The sequence below is a fragment of the Heterodontus francisci genome, chromosome 33, assembly GCF_036365525.1.
Source record: "Heterodontus francisci isolate sHetFra1 chromosome 33, sHetFra1.hap1, whole genome shotgun sequence".
NCBI classification, from domain to species: Eukaryota; Metazoa; Chordata; class Chondrichthyes; order Heterodontiformes; family Heterodontidae; genus Heterodontus; species Heterodontus francisci.
The window spans coordinates 46,846,526-46,866,894 of record NC_090403.1 but is presented as its reverse complement, the minus strand read 5'-3'; the positions used below and the strand labels follow the sequence as shown (position 1 = coordinate 46,866,894).

The following is a 20,369-nucleotide window of genomic DNA, read 5'->3' as shown; positions in this document are numbered from 1 at the left end:
ACTGTCAGAATAAGACACACCAAACCATGTATCTTTAAACAACAACAAATTAACTATTTATTAATAAACTAAATCTTAAACACTATTGAGATAAATCTATGTCTAACAAGACTTTATAACTTCTTATTCCTCCTACCCCTCATGCGCGCACACACATATATTCAAAAGCTAATGGTTAACCAGTTCAAAATTGATGTTTTTTTAAAATTAGAGTTGTTTCTTAGGAATAATTAAACAACTGGGTTGCAAGTCCTGGTTGGTTACTTTCCCAAGTCAGTGAGTTGTCCCAGAGTCGAATAATCAGATGCCACTTGAAGTCTCCAGGCAAGTTCATGAACAGTCTGTAATGGATAGGCATTCAAGGCACTTCAGTTGCAGTAGGCGTCACACAGATCTTTCAACAAGGAGTATAACAACAGGTCTATTTAGATTTTAAATTAGCAGTCTATCAGTAGAAACTTTACTGAGTTTCCAGACCTCCCAGAAACAAGAAAAACAGAAAGTTACTCCTGAGGCAGAGACTTCTTAGAGACGAGAATAAAAAGGAATTTGCTACCTTCAACAATGCAAAGATTCCCTTTCCAAGGGGTCTTTTCCTCTTTAGGCAAAACAAAGCCTGTAGGTTAATGCAGATTTTTTAATGCTGAGAGAGAGACAACTCCTTCCTTCTTTCAAGGAGAGCATGTTTCACTGGTCTGCCAGATCAAGCCAGTTCCAGCCAATCTTTACACAAAGTCAAACTGATACAATACGGCATGTGACCGCATCTCTCTTGCTGTTGCTTAGGAACAGGCTTGTAGCTCGCACACTGTTCCCAGAGAACATTAAAACTTTTTTCAGTCTTAAAGGCACACAGACTCCCTTTAGTTTTTAAGCAACAAAAAACACTTCCATGACACCTCCGCCCATGGCGAAATGAAAATGTGTTTCATTATAATGCAAAACAGAAACTGATAAAACACTCTAAATGTATTTTCACATTCATGCCTCCATTCACTCTATTGGTAATTAATAGAATATTTCTTTGTACCATCGTTATTCATGTAATTTAAGGTTAAATTCGTGACAAAGCGTTGGCGATAACATTGTTTTTCCCCAAAATATGTACAATCTTCAAATGATAAGGCTGTAACAACAAACTCCATCTGAATATTTTAGCATTTTGGCTTTTAAATGTTTCCAGAAACTTTAATGGGTTATGGTCAGTGTATATTAGTGTTTCTTTATCGTCTTGGCAGACATATACTTCGAAATGTTTAAGGGCCAGCAATAGTCCTAATTCCACAGTGGAATATATTTGTTTTGGTGGTGATTTAGTTTTCTGAAAAAGTACCCTACTGGTTTTTCTATGCCCAATTTATCATCCTGCAATAGGACTGCACCAACCCACAGGTCGCTAACATCAATTGCTATCTTGAAGTAAAGGCCTGCTACCCAACCCAAACCCGATGGGACCTGACAACATGCCTCGGGTTTGGGTCGGGTCACACTTCCAGGTCCGGCATTCAGGTTCAGGTCGGGTCGGGCTGGATCGGACGTGCTGTATCACCACCTCAGGTAAGTGACTCTAATGTTAATTTATTTTTTGGACTTTAAAGGTGGTTTTGTTACAATTATTTTAAGCTTGTGCAGGTAAGGAACAAAGTGAAAAACGGAAGGTAAGTTAATTTATGGTCTGGTCGGGCACGGGAAAAAAATGGAAGGACTCGGGCCGGGTCGGCCTGGGCTTGGGGTCAGATGGGGTTCTGTTGGGCTCAGGTTGGGTCTCATTTGCAGATCCGAGCAGGCCTTTATCTTGAAGGGTTTAGCAAAATTTGGAGCAGCCAACACTGGTTCATTAGTTAAGATCACCTTTAGCTTTTCAAAAGCTGCCTGGCATTTATCTGACCATACTACTTTGTTTTTCTTTTTTTGTAGCAAGTTAATGGAGCAGCTACAGCACTAAAATTCCATACAAATTTCCTACAGTAACTGCACATTCCTAAAAACCTCATGACTTCACATTTAGTTTTAGGAATAGGGAATTCCACTAAAGCTTGTACTTTTGCCATTCTTGGCAATACTTGTCCTTGCCCTACTATGTGTCCGAGGTAAATTACTCTTGCTTTTCTGAATTTGCTTTTTGCCAGATTTATGATTAAGTCCACAGCTTGAAGTTTTTGAAACAGAGTTTTTAGCTGGTTGAAGTGTTCTTTCCAAGTGTTACTGTATATTAGCATGTCATCAAGATACACTACACAGTTGGGAACACTGGCTATTACCTGATTCATTAATGTTTGAAAAGTGGCTGTGGCATTTTTAAAGCCCTAATTAAAGACCTGCTACCCGACCCGAACCCGACAGGACCCGATGACGTGTCTGTTGGGTTCGGGTCAGGTCGCACTTCCGGGTCCGACATTCGGGCTCAGGTGGTCGGACCAGATCGGACACACTCTATCACCACCTCAGGTAAGTGACTTCAATGTTAATTTACCTTTTGGACTTAAAGGTGGCTTTGTTACAGTTATTTTAAGCTTGTGCCATTAAGGAACAAAGTGAAAAACTGAAGGTAGGTTAGCTCATCGTTCGGTTGGGTCGGGCACAGGAAAAAATGGAAGGACTCAGGCCGGGTCAGGCTCGGGGCCGGATGGGGTTCTGCCGGGCTCAAGTCGGATCTCATTTGCAGACTCGAGCAGGCCTTTAACCCGAATGGCATCATCCGGCACTGATAAAGACCGTCTGGGTGTGACAAAAGCTGATATTTCTTTAGCTCAAGGAGTCAAAGGAACTTGCCAGTATCCCTTTAACAAATCGATCTTTGTAAGAAACCTAGCACTGCCCACTCTGTCAATACAGTCTTCTAAACGAGGAATTGGGTAGCCTTCATTGTGTAGTCTATGCAAAGTCGGGTTGACCCATCAGGTTTAGGCACTAAGAGCTGCTACCCGACCTCCAGCTGCTTTGACTAGGTTCAATTAAGTTGTTTTCCAGCATATATTGGATTTCTGCTTTTACTTGGGCCTTTTTTTTTAATTCATTCATGGGATGTAGGCGTCGCTGGCCATGCCAGCATTTATTGCCCATCCCTAATTGCCCTTGAGAAAGTGGTGGTGAGCTGCCTTCTTGAACCGCTGCAGTCCATGTGGGGTAGGTACACCCACAGTGTTGTTAGGAAGGGAGTTCCAGGATTTTGACCCAACGACAGTGAAGGAATGGCGATATAGTTCCAAGTCAGGATGGTGTGTGACTTGGAAGGGAACTTGCAGATGGTGGTGTTCCCATGCATTTGTTGCCCTTGTCCTTCCAGTTGGTAGAGGTCGCGGGTTTGGAAGGTGCTGTCTAAGGAGGCTTGATGCATCGCTGCAGTGCATCTTGTAGATGGTACACACTGCTGCCACTGTGCTTCGGTGGTGGAGGGAGCGAATGTTTGTAGATGGGGTGCCAATCAAGCAGGCTGCTTTGTCCTGGATGGTGTTGAGCTTCTTGAGTGTTGTTGGAGCTGCACCTATCCAGGCGTGTGGAGAGTATTCCATCACACTCCTGACTTGTGCCTTCTAGATGGTGGGCAGGCTTTGGGGAGTCAGCAGGTGAGCTACTCGCCGATGAATTCCTAGCCTCTGACCTGCTCTTGTAGCCAAGGTATTTATATGGCTGGTCCAGTTCAGTTTCTGGTCAATGGTAGCCCCGAGGATGTTGATAGTGGGGGATTCAGCAATGGTAATGCCATTGACTGTCAAGGGGAGATGGTTAGATTCTCTCTTGTTGGAGATGGTTATTGCCTGACACTTGTGTGGCGCGAATGTTACTTGCCACTTATCAGCCCAAGCCTGGATATTGTCCAAGCCTTGCTGCATTTCTACACGGACTGCTTCAGTATCTGAAGAGTCACCAACGGTGCTGAACATTGTGCAATCATCAGTGAACATCTCCACTTCTGACCTTATGATTGAAGGAAGGTCATTGATGAAGCAGCTGAAGATGGTTGGACCTGGGACACTACCCTGAGGAACTCCTGCAGTGATGTCCTGGAGCTTTTACCTGGACTTAAGCAGTAAGGATGTTGCTTTCTAGGAATAGATTCCCCTATATTCACATCACGTGTGGCTAAGGTTGTACATCTTGGCTTATCCCTACAGACTCTTTTAAATGTTGTGAAAAGCCTGGTTAGGTCTTCACCTTGTTTTGCATCTAAGTACAAAAGCATGTTGTCCAATTTTCCTAGCCATTCTGTATTCACTAACCGGATAGTTGGAGGTTCAATCTGAGAATTGTCTAGGCCTTCTTCTGTCTCATCCACACTATCCGTTTCCTTCTCAAAAGCCCCCATTACCTGACATACCTATACTGGCTTATCCTCCTCCCTGCGATAATATTGCTTTAACATATTGATATGACACAACCGATTCTTCTTCCGGCAATCAGCGGTGTCAATCAAGTAACATACCTTACCCACTGTTTTGATCACTTTATATGGGCCACTGAACCGTGCTTTTAATGGTTCACCCTAAAACAGTAACAATACCAATACTTCATCCCCTGGTTGAAAATTGCAGGTCTTTGCATTCTTGTCTGCCCATTTTTTCATATTGGCTCGGGATGCTGTAAGGTGTTCCTGAGCCACACTGCAAGCTTTTGTGAGCCTTTCCCAGAACACAGACACAGAGTCTAGTATCGAAGATTCATTCCTTTATTCTAAGAATCTGTCTTTGATGAGTTTTAGAGGACCTCTTACTTCATGACCATAAACCAATTCAAGTCATGCAGATATTCGTGACAGTATGCTCTAACCATTGTTTTGAGAGTTTGATGGTACCTCTCTAAAGCTCTCTGTGTCTGTGGAAGATACATTGAAGATTTCAACTGCCTGATACCCAAATTGCCCATGACTTCTTGAAATATCCTAGACATGAAATTAGAATTTTGATCCGATTGAACTTCAAGTGGTAATCCATATCTCGTAAAGCATTAGGTTAACTTTTCTACTACTATTTTAGCAATAATTGTCCTCAAAGGAATGTCCTCTGGAAATCGAGTAGCCATATCCATGATAGTAAGTATGTACTGATGTCCCGCTTTTGTTTTTGGCAAGTGTCCAACACAGTCTACCAATACCCTACTAAATGGTTCCTCAATCACTGGTAAGGGAATTAGTGGTGCCGGTTTTATGGTAGGTTGCAGTTTTCCCACCAGTTGGCATGTATAGCATGTCCTACAAAATTGCCTCATGTCCTTTGTAAGGCCTGGCAGTAATGATGTAGACTTATATGTGAATTAGTCTTTCGAATCCCTCTATGTCCTGCAAAAGGAATGCCATGTGCTAACCTTAATAATTCCTGGCAATATTTAGGTGGTACCACTATCTATTTAACAACTGTCCAGTCTTCGCCCGCTGGTCTATGAGGCGGTCTCCATTTCCTCCCCAAAATCCCTTCTTCAGTATAATAGCCTTCTGGAACTCCTTTCGCTTCAGTTTCTGTCAGAACCAACTGTGCTATTCTGTGTAACTCTGGATCAGCTTGCTGTGCTGCAATTATAGAAAATCTGTCAAACATCTCATTTGGATTATCTAAATCCCCAAGTAAGGTTTCAGATACTCTGCTATCTGTTTGTGGTGTCAATTTTACCTCCGACAATGGATCCTGTTTAGCCATTGCTCAGGTTACTACACACAAAGGAAATATTCCTGGAACTTGTTCCTGTAATTGTTCCGTTTCTTTAACTTCACTTGGTTTCTCTGTAATTATAGGAGAAACTGATACTTTTGATCCGGCCAAATCATTTCCTAGGAGTAGATCAATTTCCTCTACTGACAAACTATGGACAACTCCTACAGTTACCATCTCAGATATTAGGTCACTCTCTAGGCACACTTTACATAAAGGTACGGGTATATACTCCCGGCCAATTCCATTAACTAAAACTTTAGCTTTCAAGGCACTCTCTGGTAGAAACATTATATCTTACCCCAGCAAAAGTGTTTGGATTGCTCCTGTATTCCTGAGTATAATGATAGGTTTTCCAGCCTCACTAAAAGGATATGGAGTTACTTTTCCCTTTGACAAGAATTCATTATAACTTTCGGGTATCTTATTCTTAACCTCTACACTCACTTTGGTATTTGTATCTGGTTTTACAGCTGCCGTTAATGTTACAGCCTGGTCTGCTGTACTGTCAGTCAGAGCTATTTTCTCTGCATTAGCTTTGTGTATCCCAACAAGTCCTATGGATCTACCTCGCATCTTCCAGCATTCTGAATGAAGATGACCTATCTTGTGGCAATGATAACACTTCGGCTTGCGAACCTCACTTCTACTCTCAGCACCTTCCTTTCTGGTCTGAGGTGGTGATCCTGGGGCATGCCCAGCTGTTCCTTCTTGTCCCCGGCTACTTGTCTTCCTTTCACTCTCGGACTTTCTATCCTTCTTGAGTTTACGGGGTGATGGACAAAAGGTTTAGGCTTATTTACAAGCTCAAAATCATCAGCACATTCCACTGTTTGCCTAGCTTTTAAAACTTTTAGGTTATCTACATGAGTTTGCACTACTGAAGGAATGGAATTTTTAAACTCTTCCAAGAGAATCAATTCTCTAAGGTTCTCATACGTGGTTTCCATCTTTAATGCCCATTAAAGGCCTGCTACCCGACCCGAGCCCAACGGGACCCGACGACATGTGTCGGGATAGGGTCGGGTCGGACCCCTCTTCCGGATCCGGCTTTTGGGCTCGGGTCAGGTCGGGTTGAGTCCGGGCCGGGCCAGACACAAACGGTAAGTGCTCAGCTGTTAAGTATTGAAATTAAAAAACTTACCTGAGCTGGGAGTCTGGGACGAAACTGAGTCTGCACAGTGAGCGAGTGACGTCACTATGACGTCAACACATGCGCTGCAATTTCCTGCAGGTTCAGTGTCAGGAAGGTAAGTAAAGGGATGGTCGGGTCGGGCCAGGCTCGGGGCGAAGTCGGAGGGACTCGGGCCGGGGCGGGCTCAGGTCTGCTGTGGTTCGGTCGGGTTCTTTTTCCGACCTGAGCAGGCCTTTAATGCCCATATCCAACGGTCAAAATTAATTTGCTTTACTCTCTCAAATTCTACATACGTCTGCCCAGCCAATCTCCGTTAGTTCCGAAACTTCTGATTGTAAGGTGAAGTCACACGAGATCAGAGGTGAGCTGGCAAGATGGATACAGAACTGGCTCAGTCATCGAAGACAGAGGGTAGCAGTGGAAGGGTGCTTTTCTGAATGGAGGGATGTGACTAGTGGTGTTCCACAGGGATCAGTGCTGGGATCTTTGCTGTTTGTAGTATATATAAATGATTTGGAGGAAAATGTAGCTGGTCTGATTAGTAAGTTTGCGGACGACACAAAGGTTGGTGGAGTTGCGGATAGTGATGAGGATTGTCAGAGGATACAGCAGGATATAGATCGGTTGGAGACTTGGGCAGAGAAATGGCAGATGGCGTTTAATCCGGACAAATGTGAGGTAATGCATTTTGGAAGGTCTAATGCAGGTGGGAGGTATACAGTAAATGGCAGAACCCTTAGGAGTATTGACAGGCAGAGAGATCTGGGCGTACAGGTCCACAGGTCACTGAAAGTGGCAACGTAGGTGGATAAGGTAGTCAAGAAGGCATACGGCATGCTTGCCTTCATCGGTCGGGGCATACAGTATAAAAATTGGCAAGTCATACTGCAGCTGTACAGAACTTTAGTTAGGCCACACTTAGAATACTGCGTGCAATTCTGGTCGCCACGCCACCAGAAGGATGTGGAGGCTTTGGAGAGGGTACAGAAGAGGTTTACCAGGATGTTGCCTGGTCTGGAGGGCATTAGCTATGAGGAGAGGTTGGATAAACTCGGATTGTTTTCACTGGAACGATGGAGGCGGAGGGGCGACATGATAGAGGTTTACAAAGTTATGAGCGGCATGAACAGAGTGGATAGTCAGAAGCTTTTTCCCAGGGTGGAAGAGTCAGTTACTAGGGGACATAGATTTAAGGTGAGAGGGGCAAAGTTTAGAGGGGATGTGAGAGGCAAGTTCTTTACACAGAGGGTAGTGAGTGCCTGGAACTTGCTGCCGGGGGAGGTGGTGGAAGCAGGTACGATAGCGACGTTTAAGAGGCATCTTGACAAATGCATGAATAGGATGGGAATAGAGGGATACGGTCCCCGGAAGTGCAGAAGGTTTTAGTTTAGGCAAGCATCAAGATCGGCGCAGGCTTGGAGGGCCGAATGGCCTGTTCCTGTGCTGTACTGTTCTTTGTTCGCTTTAGGGACTAACTCATATGCAGCAAGAATAGCTTTTGATACCATCTCATAATCTGCAGAAGCCTCTTCAAGAAGCATAGCATAAACTTCATGAACTCTGCCCATCATCCTGCTTTGCATAAGCAGTGTCCAGCTTTCCTTCAGCCATTTCATTTGTTTGGCTATTTTTTCAAAAGAAATGAAAAATTCCTCTACGTCCCTTTCCTCAAACTTAGGAAGAGCTTGTATAAATTTAAACAGCTTTTCACTGGGTCCTGGGCTGGATTCAGCTTCTTCCTGGCCAGGATTTTCCCTGGAGTCAAGACCACTCCTTTGTCTTAGTTCCATCTTTCTTAATCTAAATGCCATCTCTTTCTCCCTTTCCTCCTTTTCAAGTTCAAGTTTTTAATTCTTTTTCAGTCTCAAGTTTTGTTATTGCTATTTCTTTTTCCAGTTCAAGTTTTACTATTTCTAACTGAATCTTAGCCAATTCCATTGCATCACTCTCTGATTTACTATCTTCATGTTCGTCCGCTTCTTCCAAATTTAAATGTTGGACTATTACATCAAATATCTCTGCATTTTTAGCATCTGATTGCAACTCTAACCCCAGTTTTGCTGCCAAATCTTTTAGCTTATTCTTAAAGTTGTCAAGTCACTGAGGGGCACCTTCTCCTTTCCCAGAAACTCTACAGCAACTGCTAATAACATTCCAATGGTACAGCCTTTTCCCTATTATACAAGAAACCCAGTTCCTTTTATTTTTTCTCTTTCAAATTATACTCCCCTTATAAGGCACATAATTAGCGATGGATTTGGATCCCGGACGATCAAGCCCCCAATTAAAATGATTCCTGACGAGAGCCCCAATTAATATGTTACGACCGAGGCGGGAGAATGCACTGTCAATTCAGTCCCATTATTCCACAGGTAACAGCATATTATTAAAGTTTCCTACCTACCGGAAATTAGCCAAATGAAACACTTTATTAACCCCCACAATAAAACACACCAAACAAGGTATCTTTAAACAACAAATTAGCTATTTATTAATAAACTAAATCTTAAACATTATCGAGAAAAATCTATGATTACATGACTTTATAACTTCTTATTCCTCCTAATCCCCATGCACACACACATACATTCAAAATCAACGGGTGACTGGTTCAAAAATGATGTTTTAAAAAAATTAGAGCTGTTTCTTAGGAATAGTAGAACAACTGGGTTGCAAGTCCTGGTTGGTTACTTTCCCGGATCAGTGAGGTGTCCCAGAGTCGAATAGTCAGATGCCACTCGAAGTAGCCAGGCGAGTTCATGAACAGTCTGTAATGGATAGGCGTTCAAGGCACTACGGCTGCAGTAGGCATCACACAGATCTTTCAACAATGAGTATAACAACAGGTCTGTTTAGATTTTGAGTTAGTAGTCTATCAGTAGAAACTTTTTACTGAATTTCCAGAACTCCCAGAAACACAAAAAACAACAGAAAGCCACTCCTGAGGCAAAGGCTTCTTAGAGACGGGAGGAAAAAAGAATTTGCTACCTCCAACAATGCAAAGGTTCCTTTTTCAGGGGTATTTTCCTCTTTAGGCAAAACACAGCCTGTAGGCCAATGAAGATTTTTTTGCTGAGAGAGAGACAAATCCTTCCTTCCTTCAAGGAAAGCACGCTTTGCTGATCTGCCAGATCAAACTAGCTCTAGCCAGTTACACACAGTCAAACTGATACGATACGGCATGTGACCGCATCTCTCTTGCTGTTGCTTAGGAATAGGCTTGTAGCGCGCACACTGTTCCCAGAGAATATTAAAACTTCTTTCAGTCTTAAAAGCACACAGAGCCCCTTTAGTTTTTAAAGAACAAAAAAAAACACTTCCATGACAGTTCGTTGATATTATCTGCTTTAACCACTCCATGTGGCAATGTGTTCCACATTCTTACCACTCTTTTCAAATTTGGTGGTGCCCTGCAATGTGTGGCCTTCTGCCTAGGTTTCCTAACACATCGGGGATAACCTTCGCTTAGAAGACAGGCATTTGCGGATCAACCAATCATTATATACACTCACCTAACTTCCATTCCATTGAACTCAATGGGACAGAAATCCTGGGCAGGTGTAAAGTTGGCAGCCAACTCACTATTGCCAGTTTTCCTGCCATTGGCAAATGTCAAAATTGACCCCAGAAAGTTCAGAGCACAATACCTTAACAGCTGAGGGAGCATCTCAGTGGCCAGTAGCAATTAAGAACTAAAATAAAATTGGACACATCGAACTCTCATTAAAAGCAAATACAACTTCTCATTTTCTCTCAGCAAAAAATTTAATTTGAGTTCAAGCCCCAGCTTATGCCTTAGTTCAACATCTCTAGATTTGTTTTGGAAATTAATAGACAAACTTACCACGTTACTGAAAGATTGACTGCATTCCCAGGAGTTCCAAAGCCAAATTAAACAGGGTACCTGTGAATATAAATTGTCAAACTTTTAGCAGCATATTATTTTTTAAAAATTGAACTACTTTCCAAGAAAAAGATGAATCCATTGCTGAGCCAGCTTGGGTTACTAATGCAAAGATGTGGGTCATTACTCACTTATCCATGACACTGCAGCTTTGTTTGGGGAATATTCAGTATTTGTAATCTGGACAATCCTGATTGCTCATGGAGTCTATCCAGTGATTACCTGAGTTACGTAAACCAGAAGAACGCAGGTCCAATACTTGTGCTGATTTTGTGAAACTTAGTCAAAGTAACCATAGGTAAGCACTCTCGCCTCTGGGTCGGATTAGTTGTGGGTTCAAGTCCCACACTAGGACTTGAGCACAAAAATCAAGGCTGGCACTCCATTAAAGTACTGAGGGACTCATGCATTATCAGAAGTGCCATCTTTCAGATGAGACATTAAACCCAAGCCTCCTTTGCCCTCTCAGGTGGACATAGAAGGTCCCATGGCATTATTTCAAGGAAGAGCAAGGAAGTTATCCCCAGTATCCTGGTCAATATTTATTCCTAAATCAACATCAAAAAAACAGATATATCTGGTCATTATCAGATTGCTGTTTGTAGGAGCTTGGCTGTGCGCAAATTGGCGGCCGCGTTTCCTACACTACCTCAGTGACTACACTTCAGATGCATTTAACAGGCTATAAAGTGCTTTGAGACATCCAGGGGTTATGAAGGGCGCTGTATAAATGTAAATCATTCCTTTATAGGAATGCTATGATTGCCTTTGGAATCCCAACCTTAGGGTGATGAAAACTAGCCAGGACTGTCACTCTGGATCACTATTCAGCAGCATCTGTTAGAAGAACATGTCAATCAATGTTGGGCGTCAGCAGGATTAGGCTTGGCTGAGATACTTTACACCATCGTATAACTTCCCGACACCAGGAATTATCACATATGACTATTTGGGTAAAGTTGCGGAGGGCAACTGCAGCCCATCCAACTTTACCCCAGCAAGCAATTTTCAAGAGATGAGGGGAGAAAACAGGAAAGAAAAATACTAATTGCAATATGTACATTAATAATTATCCTTGGAACGATGGGAGGTGGGTTAAGACAGACAATTCTCACAATGCAAGATCCCAAACCCGTCTGAGCTGCCAGAGGAGGCTGAGCAGCAAAATGATGTGGTTCCCCGTATGGTGCTTGATAGTCTAAGAAGATCCCACCCAGGCTACTTTGACAAATCTCTTAGCAGACTATTACACAATAGCATCAGTAAGAGGTCTGAAATTCCTCATTAACAAAAAACAGAAGACTGCCTATTTATGCTGCTGTAAGACAATTGCCTTCTTCAAAATTATATATTTCAAAGCAGGACTTTCCTGCAATTGGTAGATGTTTAATTAATTAAAAACGGTACCATTTTATCGCACCCTTCATGTCTTTAAACTGCTTCACAACCAATTACTTACTGAGAAAAACAGACATTCGCCCACTTTCTACTAAAGAAGAATTTTGGGCTTAAAACAGACTTGGCATTGACACTGCCCCACCTGTGCCCCCTCCCCCCCACCTACAGTGAATAGCCCAGTAACTCTGAACTGCCGCGTTTCCCACATGAAGAATAACCAGTCGTGAGAAAGCAGCACTTACAAAAAATAAATTAAAATTTAACATAAAATCTTTAGCAGTCCAGGCCACAATCCCAAGCTGACCTCACCACCCTGGTGGGACCCACCTCCACTCTCCTCTCGATGTAAAGCTGAAGATTGGTACACCAAGTCCCAGTGAGCCCACAGCATGGGTGTTCACGACCCCAAAGGGACAGCAGGAGGGTCTCGCCCTTACAATGTCATCCAGGAAACTAGACACCACAGCTGGAATCTGGCATATCTGGATGCAGAGAAGTTTTTGGTCATTCCACCACATTCCCACCACAGGTAGGGATGCACTGCAAATGCCAAGGAATTTTGGCTCAACTGCGAATAATGTCATTAAAACACACATAACACAGTCAATAACTCACTGCATCATGGTATTTTTAAACAACCTCTACCAGCTGATCCCTGATAAACAATCAATAAACTTACAACAATAAATATTAGCACACTTGTAAAGTACACTTAATAATGCAACCCAACTCCAAGAGGGAATTATGGGGTGAACTGGACATCGCTGGCAAGGCCAGCATTTATTGCTCATCCCTAATTCCCGTGAGATGTTAGCGAGCTGCCTTCTTGAATCATTGCAGTCCGTGTTGTGCAGGTACTCCCACAGTGCTGTTTGGTAGGGAGCTCCAGGATTTTAACCAGTGACGATGAAGGAAGAGAGAGATTTTTCCAAGTCAGGGCAGTGTGTGATTTGAAGGGGAACTTGCAGATATTGACGTTCCCACGTGCTTGTTGCCCATGACCTTCTAGATAGTAGAGGTTGCGGGCTCAGAACATGTTGTTGAATGTTTTGGAAAGTCTTTGACTGGGAAATTGTCGGCACAAACCCACATCCCATTACTCCACGATCTGAAATGTTGAAACCTGCAACTCATAGCATAACTGTCATCCCTTTACTTTCTTCATTTTTTGTACTTTTGCACGACTGGCTAGCAGAGGGGTCAGGCTTGCAACCTGCTTCCAAGATTCTTGGGCCAGTGGTTAAGAAATGTGGAATGATTGGATGACTCATCCTCTAATTGACCTCTGCTCCCTGTAACGAATCATCTGCTCTTTATATGGCACTTAGCCTGCTGGGGGAACCACCAGAGTGAGTCCACATCAATGGAGCACAGTGCCACTCTCTTGGTTTTCAAATATTTTTAAAAATGAAGCTTTCCCAATATCAGCTTGGCTCAATGACAGCACTCTTACCCTGGAGTCATAAACTCAAGTCCAAGGTTCAAGTCCAACTCCAGGAATTAAGCACAAAACTCTGGCTGCCACTGCACTACAAAACTAACGGAGTGCTGCACTGTCATGGAGATATTGTACTGAGGACCTGGTTGTCTATTCAGGTGGACAGAAAAGATTTCATGGCACTTTTCAAAGAACAGCAAGGAGTCCCTCTCCCCTCAACCAACATCACCAAAAACAGATGAACTGATTATTCATCTCATTGCTGTTTGTGGGACCTTGCTTTAAGTAAAGTGGCTGTTGCATTTGCCTACAAAGCAAAGTGACTACACTTCAAAAGTAATCCACTGGCTATGAACCACGTCCTGAGGATGCAAAAGGACCGATATTTAAAAAAAGCCATACTTTTTCCTTCATACGGCCTTCTTGGATAGTGTGGGGTATAAATGCACTGTGGCATACAGACCATAAATCCCAGGTTCAATTCTCATTGCTGATATAAATGATCTCAGGCAGGTCAGCATTTGGGGTTTTCTTAGGGCAGGGAGGTAAAATCAGTCAGGACTTTTGTTCTTGATGTTATCCTGCGGCTGTTGATAGAAATAAGCACGAGTGGAGGTAGAGTTGGGTCTAGACTGCACTGGATCAGCATAGCCGAACCACAGTTCACAGTCCAGACACGCACTCAATCTTGGCTCACACATGAAGATCAGGCTGAGGCATTGCAGTGGAATTTGTGGGACTATATCCCAATAGGATTCAGGAGGGGAGAAATAAAAGGGAAACTGGTAATTATCTTTAAAATAAATAAACAGTGAACTGCTGATTTGCATGGCTGTCTAATTCAACATATTGTGCCAAGAGATATTCCATCTTGATCTTTACTGCAACTTAGTCAAAACTCTGTGGCAAGCCCTTCAAGCTTTCAACTATTTTCTCAGGTGTGACTGAACTGACATTGAAATAAATTCAGTTTGTTTGCCTTCATATCTGAACTACAGCAAAACATCATCAAATAATTTCCTCATTTCAAACACGATTACTGCTGCATATTCAATGTTTTTATAATAAACTTAATTCTATTTTTATTAATTTATCTTATTTGTACCTTCAGTAACCGATACTATGCGAGCCAGCTTGTTTCTTTCTTCTCCCTGACTGATGTTAAAAAATCTTCCTCATTGTTTCCTAATCGAAAGGTTATGCATCTGATCAGTTCCCCCATCTCTAACAATTCCTTTCTTGAGGAATGGATGCAAGTAGCTTTGGATGATTTGTCCACTGATTCTTTTTTCTTCACGTTAGGAAACAACTGGTCTCTGGTCAATGTCGGTCATTGTCAGCTACCCAAAATCGAGAACTAACTCGATAGAGAATCGCAGGTCCTGAACTCCAACAAATCCCATTTATTTCCCCTTATTACTTTTCACCCCTTTTAATCTCCTCTCTTGAAGGCACTAACTCATTGGATACAGTCCCATGGCACCACCTAAGCAGTCAGTGTTTCATTATTCAGTGAAAGGTATCATAATTTAGAAACATAGAAACACAGAATATAGGAGCACTTGGCCCTTCGAGCCTGCTCCGCCATTCATTATGATCATGGCTGATCATCCAACTCAGTACCCTGTTCCAGCTTTCGCCCCATACCCTTTGATCCCTTTAGACCCAATAGCTAAAACCAACTCCTTCTTGAAAACATACAATGTTTTGGCCTCAACTGCTTTCTGTGGTAGCGAATTCCACAGGCTCACCACTCTCTGGGTGAAGACATTTCTCCTCATCTCAGTCCTGAAAGGTTTACCCCATATCCTTTCTGTGAGATCCCCCCTCACTCCTGAACTCCAGCGAATATAATCCTAAGTGACTCAATCTCTCCTCATACGTCAGTCCCAACATCCCAGGAATCAGTCTGGTAAACCTTCGCTGCACTCCCTCTATAGCAAGAACATCCTTCCTCAGATAAGGAGACCAAAACTGCACACTATTCCAGGTGTGGCCTCACCAAGGCCCTGTATAATTGCAGCAAGACATCCCTGCTCCTGTACTCGAATCCTCTCGCTACGAAGGCCAACATACCATTTGCCTTTTTTACCGCCTGTTGCATGCTTACCTTCAGCGACTGGTGTACGAGAACACACAGGTCTCGCTGCATATTCTCCTCTCTCAGTTTATAGCCATTCAGATAATAATCTGCCTTCCTGTTTTTGCTACCGAAGTGGATAACCTCAGTTATCCACATTATACTGCATCTGCCATGCATTAGCTCACTCACTCAACTTGTCCAAATCACCCTGAAGCCTCTCTGCATCCTCCTCACAACTCACCCTCCCAGTTTTGTGCCATCTGCAAATTTGGAGATATTACATTTAGTTCCCTCATGTAAATCATTAATATATATTGTGAATAGCTGGGGTGCTAGCAGCGGTCCCTGCGGTACCCCACTAGTCACTGCCTGCCATTCGGAAAAAGACCCATTTATCCCTACTCTTTGTTTCCTGTCCGCCAACCAATTTTCTGTCCATCGCAATACACTACCCCCAATCCCATGCGCTTTAATTTTACATGTTAATTTCTTATGTGGGACTTCGTCAAAAGCCTTCTGAAAGTCCAAATAAACCACATCCACTGGCTCCCCCTCATCAACTCTATTAGTTACATCCTCGAAGAATTCCAGTAGATTTGTCAAGCATGATTTCCCTTTCGGAAATCCATGCTGACTCTCCCCGATTCTACCACTGTTCTCTAAGTGCTCTGCTATAAAATCTTTGATAATGGACTCTAGAATTTTCCCCACTACCGACGTCAGGCTGACTGGTCTATAATTCCCTGCTTTCTCTCTACCTCCATTTTTAAATAGTGGGGTTACATTAGCTACCCTTCAATTTAGAGAAATATTGTCAAACAAGCGTATCAGAAGAAAGAGACATGTCTGATTATCTAGCCAAGGGCTAGGAACAACCTAACCGCCTCAGATTTGGGGAAAATCCTGGTACCTTCTGGAACTACATCAGTCAATGCCTTTATGCACTCATATTGGGAAAACATTCCTTAATTATAAGGAATATAATTTCACTGTTCCTGAGCACAAACAGTAATTCTGCAAAGAGGTAGGTATTAGATCTAAATAAATTTGGTGACAGCAATGTGCACTGACCATAGATTTTCCTCTGGAGTTAACAGAGCATCATCATTTTAACTGCGCACGAATACTGGCAGCTCTTTCCTAACTACTGCTCCCATCTGCTACCACCACTCCTCCCCAGTAGAGATTACACACCATGTTAAATAAGGAATTTTGAGTGTGTATTTTTCTGCAACTTAGCTAGGGAACGAAAATAATGGTACTGTGACTGTAATCATGGGGCAGAAATTTCACTCTGTAGCAATTTGCCTAAAACTGGCATAACCTGCGCAAAAGATTGTGGAAATTTCGGCAATTTTTGTGCTCATTTGCAGGACTTCTAGGAGGCTCTAAAAATTAAACCAGTTCTTTTGGATGCATTTACAGTAATAGGCTATTTTAAAAGATTTTGAATGTATTTTTTTTTAAAAAGGAGCTAACTACAGTACCCCAATCTAACTAGCAAATGGTTCTTTTTTTTAAAAAAAAGTAATCTTCAGTAATTTAAAATTGGGTTACTCACAGGTGGTAAATTGCCACTGTGATTAAAATTGTCTATTTTTTGCAATTAACACATTTTTACCTGCATTAATCAAACTGAACCAAATTACCATTCTTAAACATATCAAGGAATATTTTTTAAAGCAATTTTTAAAAAGAATTATGCATTGAAATGCTGCCCGATTGCACTAGTTCATGACAGACTTTGTGTTCAGCGATAGGCAAATGAGTTTGAGCAGATAAAAAACTTTTTTTAGTTCTGAAATGGAATAGGTTCAGGGTGGAGAATAAAATCACTTAGCTCTGCATAACCATCAAAAGACAGTTCCAAATGTTGCACATTACCAGTTTGAAACAAGTTTTGTCCTACAAATGATGGGCTCCACCAGGGATTAATGCCTACTTGCAAACTAATCAGGTCGCCAGATTTTCATTATCTCAGTTACTAATGGATGTCATTTGCACCAGAGCCTGTATGATGGGAATCAGATGTTTTGTACTGAATAATTCGCTGCATTTCACAAATTTGCTCCACTCTAGCATAGCGACATCAGTCAAAACACTGAATTGAGCATCAGTAGCAAACAGGCATTTTCCACATAACAAGCAACCTCCGCAAAATCTTTTTCATTAGCCTCAGCATGCTATGAAACTGCTGATATGGCACATCCAAAAACTAGCACAAACATGTGCACCAGCAACTTCCTTCTGAATAGCATTCTCATTTCACCATTTCATATTAACACAATGTTCAAATCCTCATACACCTCATGGCCTTCAAGTGAATTTCAGTTTAACAGTAATACAGGCAAGTCAGTGGATGTTGCAGCTGATAAAACATGCCAGCCCTGGAAATATCTGCTTTATCTTTGATAAAATACAGCTGATTTTAATAGAGATCAGCTATAGCGAAAACATGCCAAAATGTTCTTGTTTACTGCCAAATGTGAGGCTCCTTTTGTACTCTAAACTAACATCCACTAAACCTGTCTCAGATCACTTTGATACTCTTATTTATATTACAGAGCTGCCATTGAAGGCAACTCCACATTATAAACAATGTGCCCTATGAGCCTCCAGAGGCATGGAGGGTAATTATGCAAAGAGATTTTATTCTCCAGCTCTGGAGGAAATGTGGGTGCAGCAAATTACAGGCAAGTTTTGTTCTGGCTGGAAATGGGTTGAGTTTCTGAGTGCGTGTGCATGTGGACAAGGTCAGGATCAGACTCGTGTGAAGCCCTCTCCCCCGCCCGCCCACCCCCGACATTCAACTGCTTGCTGGCACTCACACATGAAGAATGGTCAACCGAGTGAAATCACTGAATGGCTAACTTACTGAATTCCTTCAAACCAGAGCAGGACTTGTTTCTGGCTGGGGCAGAGATCACCTTGTACAAAAGGTAAGTACTGTATGACATTAATCAGGGCCGGAGTGGTCTCGCTAGACGAGTTATGATCGCCTAAGGGTGAAGGAGAGAAATTTTCAAGATTTATTTTCCCTGATTGGCCTGGATTTTCACCTCACTCAGGTGATTACATGGCGTGCCGGTGGGGTATGTCTATATTGTAATGTACAAGGCATCACAGTTGGTATGACAGGCTGGCTGGATAATTGGGTAATTTCCTGTCTGTCCCTGTTTGTATGTTCATACCAGAAGGGTATGTGGCACCCATCGAACCATGCTCCCAACAGAAGTCAGCACCTCCAGAAGGGGAAGGTAACAAAACTACAGAACATGAAATTCATTTAGCAGTCAAATGGATTAAAAGTCTGAGGTTTGACATTTCTGACCAATCATTTCACCAAAAATATTCAATCACAGGAATTTCATCGCACTGAATATTTGTAATTTGCAGTTTTGGAAATCATGACGTTCTGACGAAAGGTCAAAGACCTGAAACGTTAACTGTTTCTCTATCCACAGATGCTGTCAGACCTGCTGAGTATTTCCAGCATTTTCTGTTTCAATTTCAGAGTTCCAGCGTCAGCAGTATTTTGCTTTTGTTTCCCTGACTATTAATGCTGCATAGCTTTAGGAAACCATATCACTAGGGAAAGACTTTATGCACTTTTATGTGGATGCCAGAGCACTCAGTGCTTAAGTGGAGACCCACGATCTCTGAAAAAACTATTAAAATCTTTCATTATCCACACATTCCCCAGTTCCTGTTGGGTCCATGAGAGGGTCAGTATGACTGAACCCCATATTTTGTGCTTAATACACTCAAGATCAGCGAAAAGTTTGACACTGGATGCCAAAAGTGGGGCAGAATTCACCTCCTTTACATTGATAGCATGTTGTTGCTGGTGGACTATTGCGTGCTTAAGCTATCAGCATAAAAACACCCAGCAGCATTCACACCAAGACCTTAAATCTACCAACATGAAATCCGATGAACCACCTGCTGAGCCTAGATGGTGCAATAACTATTAACACCCCTGCTGTTTTAGAGCAGATGAAAACAATGTTAATGTGAATAGTAATAGCACAAGATAAACATTCTGCATGGCTGCTGATCCAGTAACACAGCTACAAAGTTTAATGAATATACAAATTACACAATTGCTCTTATACCTGTAATTTTAATTGGTTACAACTAGGAAAAAGAATCAAATATTAATGGAAATTTTGAAGAAATCAATGAGCTTGAACATTCACTGTAGCTGCGCCAACTGCTATGAGAAAAATTAATTCACTACATTTAATTAACATTAAATTAGTCTCAGGGGCATGATAATTAATGGGGGTATGTAAACACCACATTTAATAGCAACGGCATATTTTCATAGATAAGATACTGTCCCTGCTGTTCGCATGCTCAATGCAATTAAGTAGCTTTCTGCAATGCAAGACATGCAAAGCCAAGGATAAAACTAGAATAGTAACAAGGTTAAAGTCATCCTCCACGTGAGATAGGACTTTTGCGCAAAGGCTATGTACAAATAAGAAGGTGGAAGAATTTGACATCTCGCCAATGGTTGCAGCTTTCAGAGCAGTGACAGTGCTGCTGTTGTGCCACTTTGTCACGCATTGATGATCCGCTGGAGCAAGGTGCATAGATGGCCAGGTTTCACACTGCAGCTATCATTTCCCTCTTAAGTCAGTTAAAGTTTGGTAAATGGAGGTCAACAGATCTGGCTCAGCTACAAAACTCAGTCACATCAATATAGATCTGCTTCCCCTACTATAATGTATGTATATATCACATAAATTTACTTCTGAAATTTA

General features: G+C 42.2%; 1 protein-coding gene and 1 long non-coding RNA gene across 10 annotated transcripts in view; one reads left to right on the top strand and one right to left on the bottom strand.

Annotated features, from left to right (window-relative positions):
* The window catches only part of raraa (retinoic acid receptor, alpha a), a 594,392-nt gene that overhangs the window by 322,668 nt on the left and 251,355 nt on the right, over positions 1–20,369 (bottom strand). For 7 of the 9 annotated variants that reach the window (XM_068013478.1, XM_068013476.1, XM_068013477.1 and 4 more), the window contains one exon: positions 10,622–10,681. The exons of the other annotated variants lie outside the window; for them this stretch is intronic. The gene's annotated coding sequence lies outside the window, so the exon portion shown is untranslated. The remainder of the gene's footprint in view (positions 1–10,621; positions 10,682–20,369) is intronic. 9 annotated transcript variants of the gene reach the window in all.
* LOC137348177 (uncharacterized) overlaps positions 1–20,369 on the top strand; it is a 123,682-nt gene that overhangs the window by 88,040 nt on the left and 15,273 nt on the right. The gene's annotated exons all lie outside the window — the stretch shown is intronic.